The sequence below is a fragment of the Taudactylus pleione genome, unplaced genomic scaffold (assembly GCF_031769625.1).
Source record: "Taudactylus pleione unplaced genomic scaffold, aTauple2 ptg000017l, whole genome shotgun sequence".
NCBI classification, from domain to species: Eukaryota; Metazoa; Chordata; class Amphibia; order Anura; family Myobatrachidae; genus Taudactylus; species Taudactylus pleione.
The window spans coordinates 5,338,680-5,355,434 of record NW_028284419.1 but is presented as its reverse complement, the minus strand read 5'-3'; the positions used below and the strand labels follow the sequence as shown (position 1 = coordinate 5,355,434).

General features: G+C 45.4%; 1 protein-coding gene across 1 annotated transcript in view; it reads right to left on the bottom strand.

Moving 5' to 3' along the window:
* Positions 1 to 16,755, bottom strand: part of RGS5 (regulator of G protein signaling 5) — a 164,288-nt gene that overhangs the window by 83,025 nt on the left and 64,508 nt on the right. The gene's annotated exons all lie outside the window — the stretch shown is intronic.

The window sequence follows — 16,755 nt, the reverse complement described above, 5'->3', positions numbered from 1 at the left end:
CTGTCTCCAGTTAACTAGCGTCTTCATATCAAACCCCGTACACTCACACATTACATATTCACTTACAAGGTTCCATTAGCTTTAAGATATAAGATTTAAGTTTATTCAGTTAATATAAACGCTGTGAAATAAAGGTATTTGATAACTATGGTTTTATACATGCTAAACAAGTCGTGTTTGGTTTTGTACTGATGCGTACTCTTTTTACAGTAATCCAGTGTTATCGGTGGGGAGGTCGCATCATGCATTCTCGAGTTATGGATCGCAGAGGCTACAAGCAACAAAATGTATATTTCATGAACAACTGTTAGGATGTTACAGGGGGCGGGAAGGGAAAGACACCCAGCTGTTAGAGGCAGGGAGAGTCTATTTGAACCAGCCTGTTAAATGCTTTGTAACAGATGCTTCTCCCCTGGAAACCATTGACATCAGCAGCAAACTTCTCTATTGTCCTGTCTATTCTGAGGGGGAATAAATATGTGTGCTCCAACACTGGGTCTTTAGTCTTCTTGCTGAATGCTGACTGAGGGGTTTCTTGCTGATGCCTAACCTCTAGTACCGGAAGCGCTGCGTATGTATACTGTACTTGGGTCTGTATAATTCATTTTGCGCCTAAATTGTGTCTGGATCAATTGCGTGTAACTGTCTGAACTTTTACTTGAATAACACTTGTGCTTTGGAACCACAGATTCCAGGTCTAAGTCTTTATGACTGCGTACGCAAATTAGCGTCATCCTTAGAGGTTTATAGGAAGTATTTTAGAAGGTACAGGCAGGGGTATATAGAGGTTCTTTTTAATATCATCAGTACTGTCAGAATTGGGGAAACCAGCCTGAACACCCCAAAAAGATGCACTAACATTGAGGATCAAGTAGATGTGCCTGAATAGCCCTAATAAGCTATTTTGGGTACTTAAGTTGTTTCAATATCTTTTTTTTAGCGTCTTTGCACAAGTGATGAAGAATGGCATTAAGCAATATTTTTGGGTGGAAATAAGAAGTATTTGGGGTACTTGAAAATGGGTGCTAGCATATTTTAAAGTTTCTAAAGTGAAGTGAAAAAAAACGTGAAAAATGCACCTGTTGCACCTGCAATCCAAAAAACACCTGACCCATCCTTGCAGACCCCCCAAAAAGTCTATTTCGCTAGTTTTTATGCTTGTCCCCCTCACTTTTTTACTTTTTTGCCCCCAAAATGATTGTACTTTTTTGGGGTGTTCTTAACTTTTTTTCTGAATTTTTTGACACAGTTGTTTTTTGAGGGGCTGTCCCAAGGGTTCTGAGTGTTTTCCCCAACTTTGCACCCCAAAATAAACATTTTGCACTGCTTTTCTGCTGCTACTCAGAGGCGAATCTTTTTTGAATTGACTTTCCGCGTACGCGAAAAGTGGGTGGAATTGAATACGGGGATAAGTTTGCGCCACGCGAAAATCCGAGATCGACGATAATTTCTGCGGATCTCGGCTTTTCATGTCTAATTGAATACGGCACTTAGTCTCATTATGTAACACGTGTTTGTTATATTAGCAGTGCATAGATACACTCACTATTAATACAACGTGGCATGTGCTCATTTGCAAATGTGAGCTTTTCCTGACAGATACTGTACATCTACTACAGATGATAATATGCTGGTAAACAAAGGTATAATTGTGCACTTTTCCCTGCCGGGAGAGATTGTGATATTTCAAATCATTGTTTTTAGCCTTGAGGCCAAATTAATGAAACAAAATATGAAAAAATGTATTGAAAGATGCTCTAATCCATTGGCCGTGGGTATGTGTACAGATCATGCCTGATGTTGTTTGAGCAATTAAGTCCAGTCAATACAAGCTCTTTGTATGGCAGCATAAGACAAGCTGACTAAGATTGAGAAGCACACTTTTATGTGGGAAGCTTAGGTAGTCATTGACACAAAGCCGGGGACAGGCTTTGAGTAGCAGATGTCTATGTTTACTATGTTCTTGCGATTTCAGAACACCCAGTTACACATCTCCACCAGGTGTCAGCTAATGCATTCAGCTCTGACAAGTCTGCAGATCCACGGTTACCAATAGAAATTGTGGGGCCCAGTACAAATGAAACATTGTGAGTCCCCCTAACTCTCTGTGTCCCTAACCTCTTCCATGTCACATATAAACTTGGAGTACAGACATACACACTGCCACATACAAATACACATAGAACAGTGGCTGAGAATAGCATCAAGTAACGGTAAAGAACCAGCATGTGGCATGTAAGTAGAATTCCAGGCTTGTTCATTCTGCTGAGGGGCATGTGCTAAAGAAAGTCTTCAGCACATCAGTGTAAGACCATCTTACAGTGTGTCTCTATTACTGAATAGTACGTGTGGAAGCCATTTTTCTGGAGACCAAAAATGCAATGCAATGAGTACTTTGGAAATACCTCAGCCACTGTGTTTTAGAATTTGGAGACAAACTGGTGGTACAATTGATCACCAAGTGGTGAGTGAAGGAGAAAACTCTGATAATTAGTGCAGGCCCCGTTGACAGCACAGGCTTCTAAGAAGTGAATCCCTAGAACCAGTGGCAGCTCCAGAGGTGGGGCTGCAGCGTAGTCCAATATTCATAAAGGGGAGCCACACCAACTACCAGTGAGTCCTGACCTGCAATGTTTGGAAGTGTTTGAAAGGGCAGTTGGTGTGGCTCCCTTATTTGAATTTTGGACTGTGCTGCCCCACCTCTGGAGCCTCCACTTATAAGAGCGCAAACTGCAAATTCTTCCTAGCTGAGGAAATTATGTCTTCTGGGGCACCACTGGTAAAGTTGTAAATTCTGTACTGGACTAGACTGACAGACACAAAATATTGTGGTAAGATGAATGAGAATCAATTGCACCTTTAGACAGCTTTCTGACATATTTTTTCTGGGGACTCAGAACCCCCAGCCCTTTGCGTGCAATGCTGAGAGGGAAGAAGTTGCCATTATACAGTCATTTGCCTCCATTTCTCATTATGTTGATAACGAGACACAAGTGGTTAATTCAGAGATGGATGATATTGCAGCTGCACACAAGCAGCTGTGCAATACCGTCCAACAAAATGTAAAAGCAGCAGAAGGTGACCGGAAGAAATAGACACCTCCTTGCTGCATCTGAGAGATCCCAGTGCAGCGTCCGCAGACGCTCCCTTGGATCACCATCACAACCATCGGCCGTGATGGTTGCCCCTTTGGCCAGGCTGCATAAGTTGAGACTTACCCAGCCTGGCTAACCCCTGGCTGCCAGCAAGGCCAGAAAATCTGCGTCCACCGACGCAGACCCTGGCCTCGTCCCTTCCGGAAAATGTGAGCCTCGCACCCCCATTTCCAGAACAGCTGGCCAGGAACGACCCTGCTGTACCTCCCTAATGCCACAGCCTGTCAATCAGGCTGTGGCTGGGAGACACGGCGAGCAGACTCAGATGGAGGGTTGCACATGCGCAGTCATACAACCATCGGGTTAGCGTACATCTCTGAATTAGGCCCAGTGCTATCTATACCCGTGGAGGATTACACATAATGCATTGGGGGCCTGATTCAGATTTGGAAATAGAGTTAGATAGAGCAAATAACTGTGTACCTGGACAAACCAAGTTGCATTGCAAAGGGGTACAAATACATACATATTTTTTGCATGTGAGGTAAATACTGGCTGCTTTTGCATGTAGCCAACAAATGCTGGACAGCTTTATTTTTACACTACAATTTAGATGTCAGTTTGGACGCACCCCTCCCAAATCTACATCTCTCTGGACATCAAATCTGCCCCACCTGCAGTGCAGCCTGGTTTTACCAAGGTCCACAGTTAATTTCTCTTGCTGTATTCTAAATCTGAATCAGGCCCTGGGCTCGGATGTTGGGAATTTTCATGGCTTCCAACTTGGCATCTTGAAAGTCCACAGCATGGGGAGATCCTATATCTGTGTTTATTGACATTATTTGTGAGTTGTGACTGGGCCGTTCCTAAGAAGTAACATCTATATATTGGGCCTTGTTTTACCTACTGTATACATACTATGGTCCTCATTCAGACCCGGTCACAAGCGCTCGCAACCGGGTCAATGCTTATGCCCTGCGCACGCGCAGCAGCCGCACTGCGCGTGTGCAAGCCCCGGAGCGAGAGAGAAATTCTCTCGCTCCGGAGCTCTCTACAAAAGGGGCGGCTGTCGATGTTGATCAACAGCTTGACCCGTTTTGTAGGCGTGGCGGGGGGGTGGTTTCACAAATGGAGGCGTTCCTTAAGGAACGCCTTGCGTTTTGTGGGCGGCCGCACTGACATCAGCAGTCAATCAGAGCAGGAAGCTCCCTGGGGCTTGTGGTTGCCGAGACCCAACCTTAGGGTCTCGTCGCAAGCCCCGATGGTCGCAATGGTCTTGACCATCGCGACCATCAACCTGGTCGGTCGCTAAAGCTGTGGGTGGTAACCCACAGCTTAGCTAGCGACCAGGAGGCCGCACTTAAAAAAACAAGCGGCCGCCCTCATTCAGAGCGAGCGCTCGCTTCTTGCGGCCGCCTCTGAATGAGGGCCTATGTGCTTTCAGCTGAATGAAGCCTATTCCTGCTAACTATATTGGGACTGGACATTTAAGGGAACATTGATAGCAACTTTACTCTAGTGACTACATTACAGTCTGCTCTCCTTATTTAACAGACATGTTGAACACAAAAAAAACAGTTTGAGAGATTAATATACTGTAGCGATAGCATCATTTTGTTTTCCTTTTTTTGTATGAGAATGTGATTGCATGTCTCTGGAAGTTTATAGGAAACTTATTTTTACTTATGAATTGATGCATTCATTATATAATTTTAAATTACATTTTACTGTGTATACAAATAACAGTGATTTAACCTTTTGACTCATTTGGAAAGAACCTAATAATTTTATGTGAAACTGTCTACATGATACTGAAGCCTTGCACTGTAATATTTGTGTAGACTGACACCACGCATGACTATTTCTGCTCTACCAAAGTATGCCCTGCGCTGTAATATTTGTGTAGACTGACACCACGCATGACTATTTCTGCTCTACCAAAGTATGCCCTGCACTGTAATATTTGTGTAGACTGACACCACGCATGGCCATTTCTACTCTACCAAAGTATGCCCTGCACTGTAATATTTGTGTAGACTGACACCACCCGCGCACGCAGGGGGGGTTTCTGAGTACCTAGAAACCCCCCCTGCCAGCTGCTCCATCGCTGTGCAGCTGAACTATTTATTTATTTTTTTTAAAAGAGAAGCTCAGGCAACTGTGCCTGCTGTCATACTGTGCTGGCTGTAGGGGGAGCTGCAGCGGCAGCGCACAGCCCTCCTAGGCAGTTCACATGGCAGCACCAGCATTGTGAGAGGCTGAGAGGGAGCTGCTGCCGGGTGACAGAGATCTGATCGTACTGCCGGCAGTCTCTCCTGGACTCGAGCTGCACTGCAGGTCTGTGTATAACATGTGGGGTGCAATGATGCCAGAGCTGTATTTACTTGTGTTTTTAAGTGAGAGGTGTGTGTCAGTGTAGTCTTTGTCAGTGTGTGTGTCTGTAGTCTGTGTCAGTGTGTGTGTCTGTGTCAGTGTGTGTATGTCTGTAGTCTGTGTCAGTGTGTGTCTGTGTCAGTGTGTGTGTCTGTAGTCTGTGTGAGTGTCAGTGTGTGAGTGTGTCTGTCAGTATGTGAGTGTGTGTGTCTGTGTCAGTATGTGAGTGTCCGTGTCAGTGTGTGTGTCTGTAGTCTGTGTGAGTGTGTGAGTGTGTGTGTCTGTGTCAGTATGTGAGTGTGTGTGTCAGTGTCTGTAGTCTGTGTCAGTGTGTGTCTGTGTCAGTGTGTGTGTCTGTAGTCTGTGTGAGTGTCAGTGTGTGAGTGTGTCTGTCAGTATGTGAGTGTGTGTGTCTGTGTCAGTATGTGAGTGTCCGTGTCAGTGTGTGTGTCTGTAGTCTGTGTGAGTGTGTCAGTGTGTGAGTGTGTGTGTCTGTGTCAGTATGTGAGTGTGTGTGTCAGTGTGTGTGTCAGTGTGTGTGTGTGTCTGTGTCAGTGTGTGTATCTGTAGTCTGTGTGAGTGTGTCAGTGTGTGAAGAGTGTCTGTCAGTATGTGAGTGTGTGTGTCTTTGTCAGTATGTGAGTGTGTCTGTGTCAGTGTGTGTGTGTGTGTGTATGTCTGTAGTCTATGTCAGTGTGTGTCTGTGTCAGTGTATGTGTCTGTAGTCTGTGTGAGTGTCAGTGTGTGAGTGTGTCTGTCAGTATGTGAGTGTGTGTGTCTGTGTCAGTATGTGAGTGTGTGTGTCAGTGTGTGTAAGTCTGTGTCAGTGTGTGTGTAGTCTGTGTGAGTGTGTCAGTGTGTGAGTGTGTCTGTCAGTATGTGAGTGTGTGTGTCTGTGTCAGTATGTGAGTGTGTGTGTCAGTGTGTGTGTGTCTGTGTCAGTGTGTGTGTCTGTAGTCTGTGTGAGTGTGTCAGTGTGTGAGGAGTGTCTGTCAGTATGTGAGTGTGTCTTTGTCAGTATGTGAGTGTGTCAGTGTGTGTGTCTGTAGTCTGTCAGTGTGTGTCAGTGTGTGTGTCTGCAGTCTTTTAGATTTTTTTTTGTCATTGATTGTGTAACCTAGTATTTGGAAACCCCCCTTTGCAAATCCTGCGTTTGCCACTGGACACCACGCATGGCCATTTCTACTCTACCAAAGTATGCCCTGCACTGTAATATTTGTGTAGACTGACACCACGCATGGCCATTTCTACTCTACTAAAGTATGCCCTGCACTGTATATTTGTGTAGACTGACACCGCACATGGCTATTTCTACTCTACCAAAGTATGCCCTGCACTGTAATATTTGTGTAGACTGACACCACGCATGGCCATTTCTACTCTACCAAAGTATGCCCTGCACTGTAATATTTGTGTAGACTGACACCACACATGGCCATTTCTACTCTACCAAAGTATGCCCTGCACTGTAATGTTTGTGTAGACTGACACCACGCATGGCCATTTGTACTCTACTAAAGTATGCCCTGCACTGTATATTTGTGTAGACTGACACCGCACATGGCAATTTCTACTCTACCAAAGTATGCCCTGCACTGTAATATTTGTGTAGACTGACACCACGCATGGCCATTTCTACTCTACCAAAGTATGCCCTGCACTGTAATGTTTGTGTAGACTGACACCACGCATGGCCATTTCTACTCTACCAAAGTATGCCCTGCACTGTAATATTTGTGTAGACTGACACCACGCATGGCCATTTCTACTCTACTAAAGTATGCCCTGCACTGTATATTTGTGTAGACTGACACCGCACATGGCAATTTCTACTCTACCAAAGTATGCCCTGCACTGTAATATTTGTGTAGACTGACACCACGCATGGCCATTTCTACTCTACCAAAGTATGCCCTGCACTGTAATATTTGTGTAGACTGACACCACACATGGCCATTTCTACTCTACCAAAGTATGCCCTGCACTGTAATGTTTGTGTAGACTGACACCACGCATGGCCATTTCTACTCTACCAAAGTATGCCCTGCACTGTAATGTTTGTGTAGACTGACACCACGCATGGCCATTTCTACTCTACTAAAGTATGCCCTGCACTGTATATTTGTGTAGACTGACACCGCACATGGCAATTTCTACTCTACCAAAGTATGCCCTGCACTGTAATATTTGTGTAGACTGACACCACGCATGGCCATTTCTACTCTACCAAAGTATGCCCTGCACTGTAATATTTGTGTAGACTGACACCACACATGGCCATTTCTACTCTACCAAAGTATGCCCTGCACTGTAATGTTTGTGTAGACTGACACCACGCATGGCCATTTCTACTCTACCAAAGTATGCCCTGCACTGTAATGTTTGTGTAGACTGACACCACGCATGGCCATTTCTACTCTACTAAAGTATGCCCTGCACTGTATATTTGTGTAGACTGACACCGCACATGGCAATTTCTACTCTACCAAAGTATGCCCTGCACTGTAATATTTGTGTAGACTGACACCACGCATTGCCATTTCTACTCTACCAAAGTATGCCCTGCGCTGTAATATTTGTGTAGACTGACACCACGCATGGCCATTTCTACTCTACCAAAGTATGCCCTGCACTGTAATGTTTGTGTAGACTGACACCACGCATGGCCATTTCTACTCTACCAAAGTATGCCCTGCACTGTAATGTTTGTGTAGACTGACACCACACATGGCCATTTCTACTCTACTAAAGTATGCCCTGCACTGTATATTTGTGTAGACTGACACCGCACATAGCAATTTCTACTCTACCAAAGTATGCCCTGCACTGTAATATTTGTGTAGACTGACACCACGCATGGCCATTTCTACTCTACCAAAGTATGCCCTGCACTGTAATATTTGTGTAGACTGACACCACACATGGCCATTTCTACTCTACCAAAGTATGCCCTGCACTGTAATGTTTGTGTAGACTGACACCACGCATGGCCATTTCTACTCTACTAAAGTATGCCCTGCACTGTATATTTGTGTAGACTGACACCGCACATGGCAATTTCTACTCTACCAAAGTATGCCCTGCACTGTAATATTTGTGTAGACTGACACCACGCATGGCCATTTCTACTCTACTAAAGTATGCCCTGCACTGTATATTTGTGTAGACTGACACCGCACATGGCAATTTCTACTCTACCAAAGTATGCCCTGCACTGTAATATTTGTGTAGACTGACACCACACATGGCCATTTCTACTCTACCAAAGTATGCCCTGCACTGTAATGTTTGTGTAGACTCACACCACGCATGGCCATTTCTACTCTACTAAAGTATGCCCTGCACTGTATATTTGTGTAGACTGACACCGCACATGGCAATTTCTACTCTACCAAAGTATGCCCTGCACTGTAATATTTGTGTAGACTGACACCACGCATGGCCAATTCTACTCTACCAAAGTATGCCCTGCACTGTAATGTTTGTGTAGACTGACACCGCGCATGGCCATTTCTACTCTACCAAAGTATGCCCTGCACTGTAATGTTTGTGTAGACTGACACCACGCATGGCCATTCTACTCTACTAAAGTATGCCCTGCACTGTATATTTGTGTAGACTGACACCGCACATGGCCATTTCTACTCTACCAAAGTATGCCCTGCACTGTAACGTTTGTGTAGACTGATACCACGCATGGCCATTTCTACTCTACTAAAGTATGCCCTGCACTGTAATGTTTGTGTAGACTGACACCACGCATGGCCATTCTACTCTACTAAAGTATGCCCTGCACTATAACGTTTGTGTAGACTGACACCACGCATGGCCATTTCTACTCTACCAAAGTATGCCCCAGATCAGAGCTGGCAGAGATTCGGTCTATTTGGTTAATGACAAAACCAGTTTCCATGCACAGTGCTGTGTTTCAGATAAAAAATAAACAAAGAAGTCAAACTCAGCATGTCCCTATCCCCAAATACTCAACACGTGCATGGAGTTCTCCAAAGTATAGGACCTTTTTACACTGCGGCCTGGATCGGTACCGTTCACACCGGAGCCGGGTCTCCAGTGACCTGGCTCTTCCGGCGTTGCAGTAGACGCTTGGAGATGGTGTAATCTCCAAGTGCCGCTGAAGCCGGCCAATCAGGTAGCATGCGGTATGACCCGGGTCATCGTGACCCGGCTTGGGCCATTTACACTGCAGCGTGACACGGGAATGACCTGTGCCAATCCCTGCAAGCTATCTAAATTGGATCCCTGGGTCACTGAACCTGGGTGGATCCGTTTACCAGATTGATGCACGTTCACAAGCAAAAATCTGGGATTTTAATGTCGGTTTAAAAGGGGTATTAGTAATAGGGTGGGTTTCTTTTTGTTGGTTATTGTAGAGATTAGGGGCCTGATTCAGAGCCGGACGCAATTAGCGCTCGCTCGTCCAGAAAATAGGGGTGGATATTCAATTGAACCGCTCGCTGTTTGCGATCTGTTCACGCCTCTAGGTCTGAACGAGCGTACAAAACTTGCGGTCGTTTTTTGGGAAACTACGCCCCCTGGCCGCTCGCATCCTTCGTCATGTCCGCTATTTATTAAATTAATCGAGTACATCGAACAGGGTATGAGCTGCTCGCTATTCTTGTGGTTGGTTTTTGCTACCACAATTTTGCGAGCAGTTCTGGCTTAAAAAAAACCCAGTGACGTTGTCAATGACGCTGATGTTTTAATTATGCACACCCATAAAACGCCCGTTTTGACCTTTAAGCACGCCTGCGATCGGATCTCCACTCCCCGTTTTCAAGCACTTTCCCCTGTTACCACCCACATACACCTCATTCTGTCACTCAAAATAGCGAGCACACGATTTTCGGCCGCACTGACTGGTTCGCGCATGCGTATAACGATCCGTACGCATGCGCAGTTGTGCAAACATCGCTCGGAGCGAACGAGCTGCCGCTTACGAGTGGCTCTGAATCAGGCCCAATGTGCATGTTAGGGCAAATGGTGAGTTATGTTCTTTGATGAACCATTAAAATTCAGCCCACACAGGTAAATAGGGGTTAATTACACTCATAAAAACAGAGGAGGGCTGGTGTAGTTTTTTTAAAATGTACATGATATTGGTAAACAAGGCCTTTGTCTATATCTGCATGTAGATTACTTGAGGATACATAGCTGGCACCAAAAACAGCAGTCTGCTCCCCAGCAAGGGTTAAAAAAAATAAAAGCATCACATTATTCTATCTGTTTTTGATTAAAAAAAATGTTTATTTCTGTAAAAGGTATAGAAATATACCTGAAGGTACAGTATAGAAATATACCTGAAGTCTGTACTCAGGTCTGGTGTGATTTGAGAGTCCCAACGATGTATGATTTGGAAGAAATTAGGTCTAAAGCTGCATACACACACAACGATTGAGTTAATGAACGATTTTAGTAAACGATTTTCTACCTTGAAAAAATGAACTAAAATCGTTTACTAAAGTTGTTCATTTACTATGTTCATTTAAATGTAATGAACGATTTTTATGAACTACAAACGATTTTTGCATATTAACTTAATGAAAATCGTTGAGTTGACAAGTCTGACTGAACTACAAACTACAAACGTGAACGCGCATGAACAATAATCGTCCATCGTTTTACTCAGAAAGTGAACGATTTTTTCAAACGATTATCGTTAAACGATATCGTTAAACGATAATTGTTCAAAAAATCGTTGTGTGTGTATGCACCTTCACCAATTACACACCCCAGAGCAGTCTTGTTTGCAATCATTTCAAAGCTTAAACAATAAAGAATAATGTGAATATACTATAGTCAATATACTGTAACTTATTTTGTTTTCATGTGGATATCACACAGGCGAAATGAAGTACAGTTTATTGTACTTAAGGTAAAAATGACATGAGCGGTCCTAGAATGGCCCCTGGGTTATTAACTGTCCAACCAGTCATCAGGGACTGACATTAATATGAAGAAGTGGGGGAGGGGGGGGGGGGTGTGAAGCTGATGAAAGGTATGGGAGCATTTTGTTCTATGTCAGACTTGGGGGATCTATTCTAATTTGAAGCCTGGAACTGCATTACCTGCATTACCCCTTGCCCCAAAATAAGCTGTGCATAATTATGTATAAATTTTCCTTTTTATTTAGAAATGGCAAAACACATCAGTCTATGTAATCTGTAACCCTTTTTATGCATATCATTTCTGTAAATAAGCATTGTACAGGTCTTACCTTTGTAAATAAGTGTTTCTTTAGTAATCCATGCTCAGGAACCCAGTCTTTCAAGAAGCTATTAAATTGCTAAGGTTACACTATAACTATTATTGATTGCTGGAAGCAGGGGGAGACCAACTATCTTAGTGCTTGTTTATTAAGTCGAGCCTGCGCAATTGTAGTAGAGTGTTAGGGAACCTGTGGCTCCTTTGTATTTTATACGGATGGTGGCAGTAAAGAGACGTGTATGCAGTGGCGTAACTAGGGTATTTGGAGCCCAGGGCAAATTTGAAAAGGGAACATCCCGATATGTGCGCACGCCGAAGGCACGCGTGGCCACTTAAAAATGGGGCGTGTCAACATGACACCCCTTTATTTTCACGCTGAACATTCCTATCCATATGCACCTTAACCCCAGTAGTACCCCTTATACAGTACCCCCAGTATGCAGTTGTGGTCCTTCTTATGCAGGCCCATAGTAGTGCCCCTTATACAGTATCCCCAGTAGTGGTCCCCCTTATACAGCCCCCAATTAGTTCCCCTTACTCAGTGCCCCCAGTAGTGGTCCCCCCAAATGCAGTGCCCTATGTAGTGTTCCCCCTTATGCAGTGCCCCCAGTAGCAGTCCCCACAATGCAGTGCACCCAGTAGCGGCATCCCCTTATGCAGTGCCCTTTATGTAGTGCCCCCAGTAGTAGTCCCCCCCTATGCAGTGCCCTTTATATAGTGCCCCCAGCAGTAGTCCCCCCCCATGCAGTTTTCCCAGTAGTGGTCCCCCTTATGCAGGCACCCAGTAGTGATCCCCCCTATCTAGTGCCCCCTGTAGTGGTCCCTGCAGTGCCCCTAGCAGTAAGCCCCTTATATAGTGCCCCCAGCAGTAGTCCCCCCCTCCCATGCAGTGCCCACAGTAGTGGTCCCCCTGATGCAGGCCCCCACTAGGGACCCCCCCTATCCAGTGGTCCCTGTAGTGGTCCTTCCTGTTATTGCCCCCAGTTGTGGTCCCCCCAGTGCAGTGCCCCTAGTAGTAGGCCCCTTTTATAATGCCCCCAGTAGTAGTTCCCCCCCCAAGTAGTGGTCCCCAGTTGAGGTTCCCCCTCCCGATTAAGTGCCCCCTGTAATAGCCCCCCCAGTAGAGGTCCTCCCAATAATGGTACCCCCAGTAATAGCCCCCCCCAATAGAGGTCCTCCCAATAATGGAGCCCCCAGTAGTAGCCACCCCCCTGTTGTGCCCCCACCCCAGTAGAGTCCCCGCAGTAGTAGCCACCCCCCTCCCCCGTTGTGCCCCCAGTAGTGCTGACAGGTTTTTTTTTTTTAAATATATAAAAACATACCTGAATCCACGCTGCTGCTCCACACCGCTCCCGCCGCCCGCCAGTCCTCCCGGGCTGGCGCGCTCAGCATAATGGGAAAGACATCATGATGTCATGACGTCTGTCCCATTACCCACTGCAGGAGCCGGACGGAAGTCCGGCTATTGCAGTGGGTGCTGCAGCATTCAATGAGAGTCTATCTGACTCTCATTGGCTGCTGTTTAACACACGCATCGCCGCCAGCGCTGACGGCGATGCATGTGTTATGCACAGCCTGAGCCCGCCTCCTGGCGCTATTGGGCTCAGGGGGAGGGAACAGGCTCAGGTGTGCAGCACAGGACCGGCGCTGGAAGTCTAGCGCCAGTCCTGTAAATGTGTAGCGCTGACCGCACTCACTGCGGTTGGCGCTACACTGGTGGCTAACTAGGGCGGGCCGGACCGTAGCCGGCGGTGCCCCCCCGCGCTGCCGGTCCCACGGCGCCCAGGGCACGCACCCTGCTCGCCCTGCCCTAGTTACGCCACTGCATGTACGCAAGCCCGCCAAGAACCACGCCGGGCCCAGGTAAAAGGGAGTGTAATCTAATCACGGGAGGTGTAGCCACGCCCCTAAGGTAAAAAATAACAGTTTGCAGCGCCGTGAAGCGCATAACCAGTGCTGTGGCTACTTCTTAGCTGCCACAAGCAGTCTCCCAGTGCAGCCTAGCTCACAGCAGTGTGTGCTGGGCTGCTGTGATGTAAGAGGGAGGGGGAGCAGTGCCAGAGCCGGGCCCACGCCAGGCCCCTCCAGCAAGTCTGGGCCCGGGTAATTAGTACCCGCTCCCCCCCCTCTCGGTGCCACTGCGTGTATGGTATACAAGAAGAGTGATAGGATATTCATTGTATTATATTAGCTTCTGCCCTCACTAGATTAGGACCTGGGGATCTGCGCAATTGCAGTTCTGACGCTAGTGTAGTATCAGTCAGGGTGATACACTTATTGGTTCTGACCTAGTCAGTGCTAAATCAGGGATACCTATTAGGGTACCTGCCAGGAATATTTTTGTTTATTTGTTTTTTATTCAGGCTATGATGGGCTAAACAAGAATTTCCATCTGGATTATGATGGATCAAGAAAGAAGAAAAGAAGATTATATTTAATATTTAGTAAAACAGTGAACTGTGTTTTTTTTGAGAGCATCTAATTCAATTATGGGATTATCTTTGGTGGGTAATCTATATCATAGCTGAATATCATTGCGATCAGAAATGATTTTGTATGCCTATTCAGCAAATGTCTGTGCGAGGTCAGTGACTTCTAGGAGCCCATCCCTGCAAATACTGGATTGTACAGTGATAGCTATGCTTTACAAGGTACAGATCTAAATTACCTACTACTCATGCGCCCCCATAGTAACTTGCTTTTCACAGATAAGGGGAAGACTTCAGTCCTCGTTAGCTGGACATAGGAGACAGACATCTTTGAAATCTCCTGCGCTTTATCTTTAATAAGTAGTCCTATACTAAAAAGGTGCCTTTATCATGCGGATCCAGCTGTTTCCTCATGGTTTTGGATTAATAGAAACTTTAGTCTTTATTTTCAGATTGGATAATTGTGCTGTTTTTCTTTTCTCTTGGGGACACCTGTCCATCATACTTAGATTACTGAGATGGCAAAGCTTAATTATTAACATGGCCCAGAATGCTCAAATGGTTTGAGAAGCACCCTAGAATTTTTCAGTGCACCTCTGGGAAAGATGCATAATATATTTTACCAAACAACAGGCAAGCCCTGCACTTGTGGGGACATCGTAGTTGTAATCTTCCTGTTCTAATTGAACCCATTTCCCAGACTCTCAAATGCTGGGGCTGGTTGATTATTTGATGTGAAGGCACATTGCTCATAGTTTCCGTGTGTCATTTTTGTATTGCACCACACAGCATCTCTAGTCCAAGTGGAAGTAACTGTCAATCACTTGCAGTTCGCTACTATTCAGAAACCTGTGTTATTACTGCATGTGACTGACAGTTGTCAGGACTGCGACTATTTCAGTACATAAAGATAGATTACTTTTTCCAAAGTTCCTTTGTGGTCGTTGGAGGAGCTATCCTGCTTGCTGGCGTTCTTCACATACAGGGAATAGAGAGTTAAAGTGATCTGTTTCCAAGGTGTTGTCAGGTTGTGGGATTCCTAGATTGCTCATTATTTCAAACCTAATTCCATTTGGGTCACATGTTCTGAACATCCTATGGATCACAGACCTCTAGTATAAAGCCTGTTACTAACTGTGTCTCAGTGTCTGTGCAACGTTACTTTCAGGTCTTTCTTGGACTCCTGCCAGATCCCTGCTGTGCCTGTGGGTTGCTGTGGACTTTGCTATATCTCTGCTCATGTTCCAGCTTAACTTCTGATGCCAGTTACTAGCCGCACTACAGAGCTCAACATAGCCATTGCCTAAGTATTGCTTTCTGCTCCATTGCTGTGGTTTCACCTTTTGCTGCACTATTTACTTTGCTTGTTGCCTCTCACTCCTGTGGACATTAAACCCATCTTCGTTACAGTTGTCAACTGCACCGTTACAGTTATCATCACCGCATCGCGGGGCTCAACCCCGTTCCGGATTCTAGTTACACCGCAGAGCTCAACCCTATTCCGGAACTACACTGCTTTACAGGGCTCAACCTTGCTTCAACCTCATTTCATCCTCTATACCATCCTGAGGTGTTAGCCTCATACTGGACTCGGGGTTCCCTACCATATTAACTTTTCTGTGTTAAAGACTTTATCTGAGACGTTGCTATTATATTTCTCCTGTGAATAAATTCTATTTACTTTTATTCCATGCTATCGACATTTAATGAAAAGGTCATTCCTAAAGCTACCCCAGTTTATTGTGCTTAGTAGGCCTGCCTCCTCCCAGGAGTCTCAAGTGTCGGCAGGCATGACAACAGTTACTTCCGTTCAGGTGACAGATGCTGCCAATTTGTTAATTTAAAATGAAATTACATTTATTAATTATGATTATTATCAGCAACATCATCTGTTTTTCAGTGCAAATTGCCATTGTCATGGCATCCTGATATATATATTTTGATTCAATGTAAACCATATGACCAGCCATGCCAGGGCCGTTACCAGGGTAATCACAGATTAGCCTTGGTGCCTATTGAAAAAGCCGTGCACCACGGGGAAACGCGTCAAAGCTACAGGTGTCATCTATTCCGGAGCACCTACTTCCCACTCGCTCTACAGTCAGAGCGCCTGATTATTCAGTTTGCTGGAGCAAGCTTACCCAACCTGACGGAGACCCTGCCTGCAGAGGCCCAGCGTGGCCTAGGACTTACACGGGAAATCAGCGTTCACCTTGGAGCGATCGCCCTGAGTTGGCCCCCCTTGTCCTTCACCTACGGCCCAGCATATTACACTGCACCCAGCAGCCGCTGGAACCACTATGCTAATTTTCAGACCGGAGTCTGATTAAGAGGACTGTACTGCAGTGAGAACCAAGGGATTTCTACTACAGTATGTGCTGTTTCATTATATTCTGCTTACATCTAAAGGACTATTATTCCAGCCTACCTGTGATTTATTATTCCCACATTTGTGGAAGACTCAATTATGCCATACTTCTTGGATACAAGAGTCTTGATACCTAGTTTTTATTTGAGACTGTTACTTATTATTCATCATTGTAACCAGCAATATTGAGTCTGTACACTATGCTCACGCTACTAGTCAGCTACTAGTCATTATGCTTTTAGATTACTGATTTTATTGATTGTTA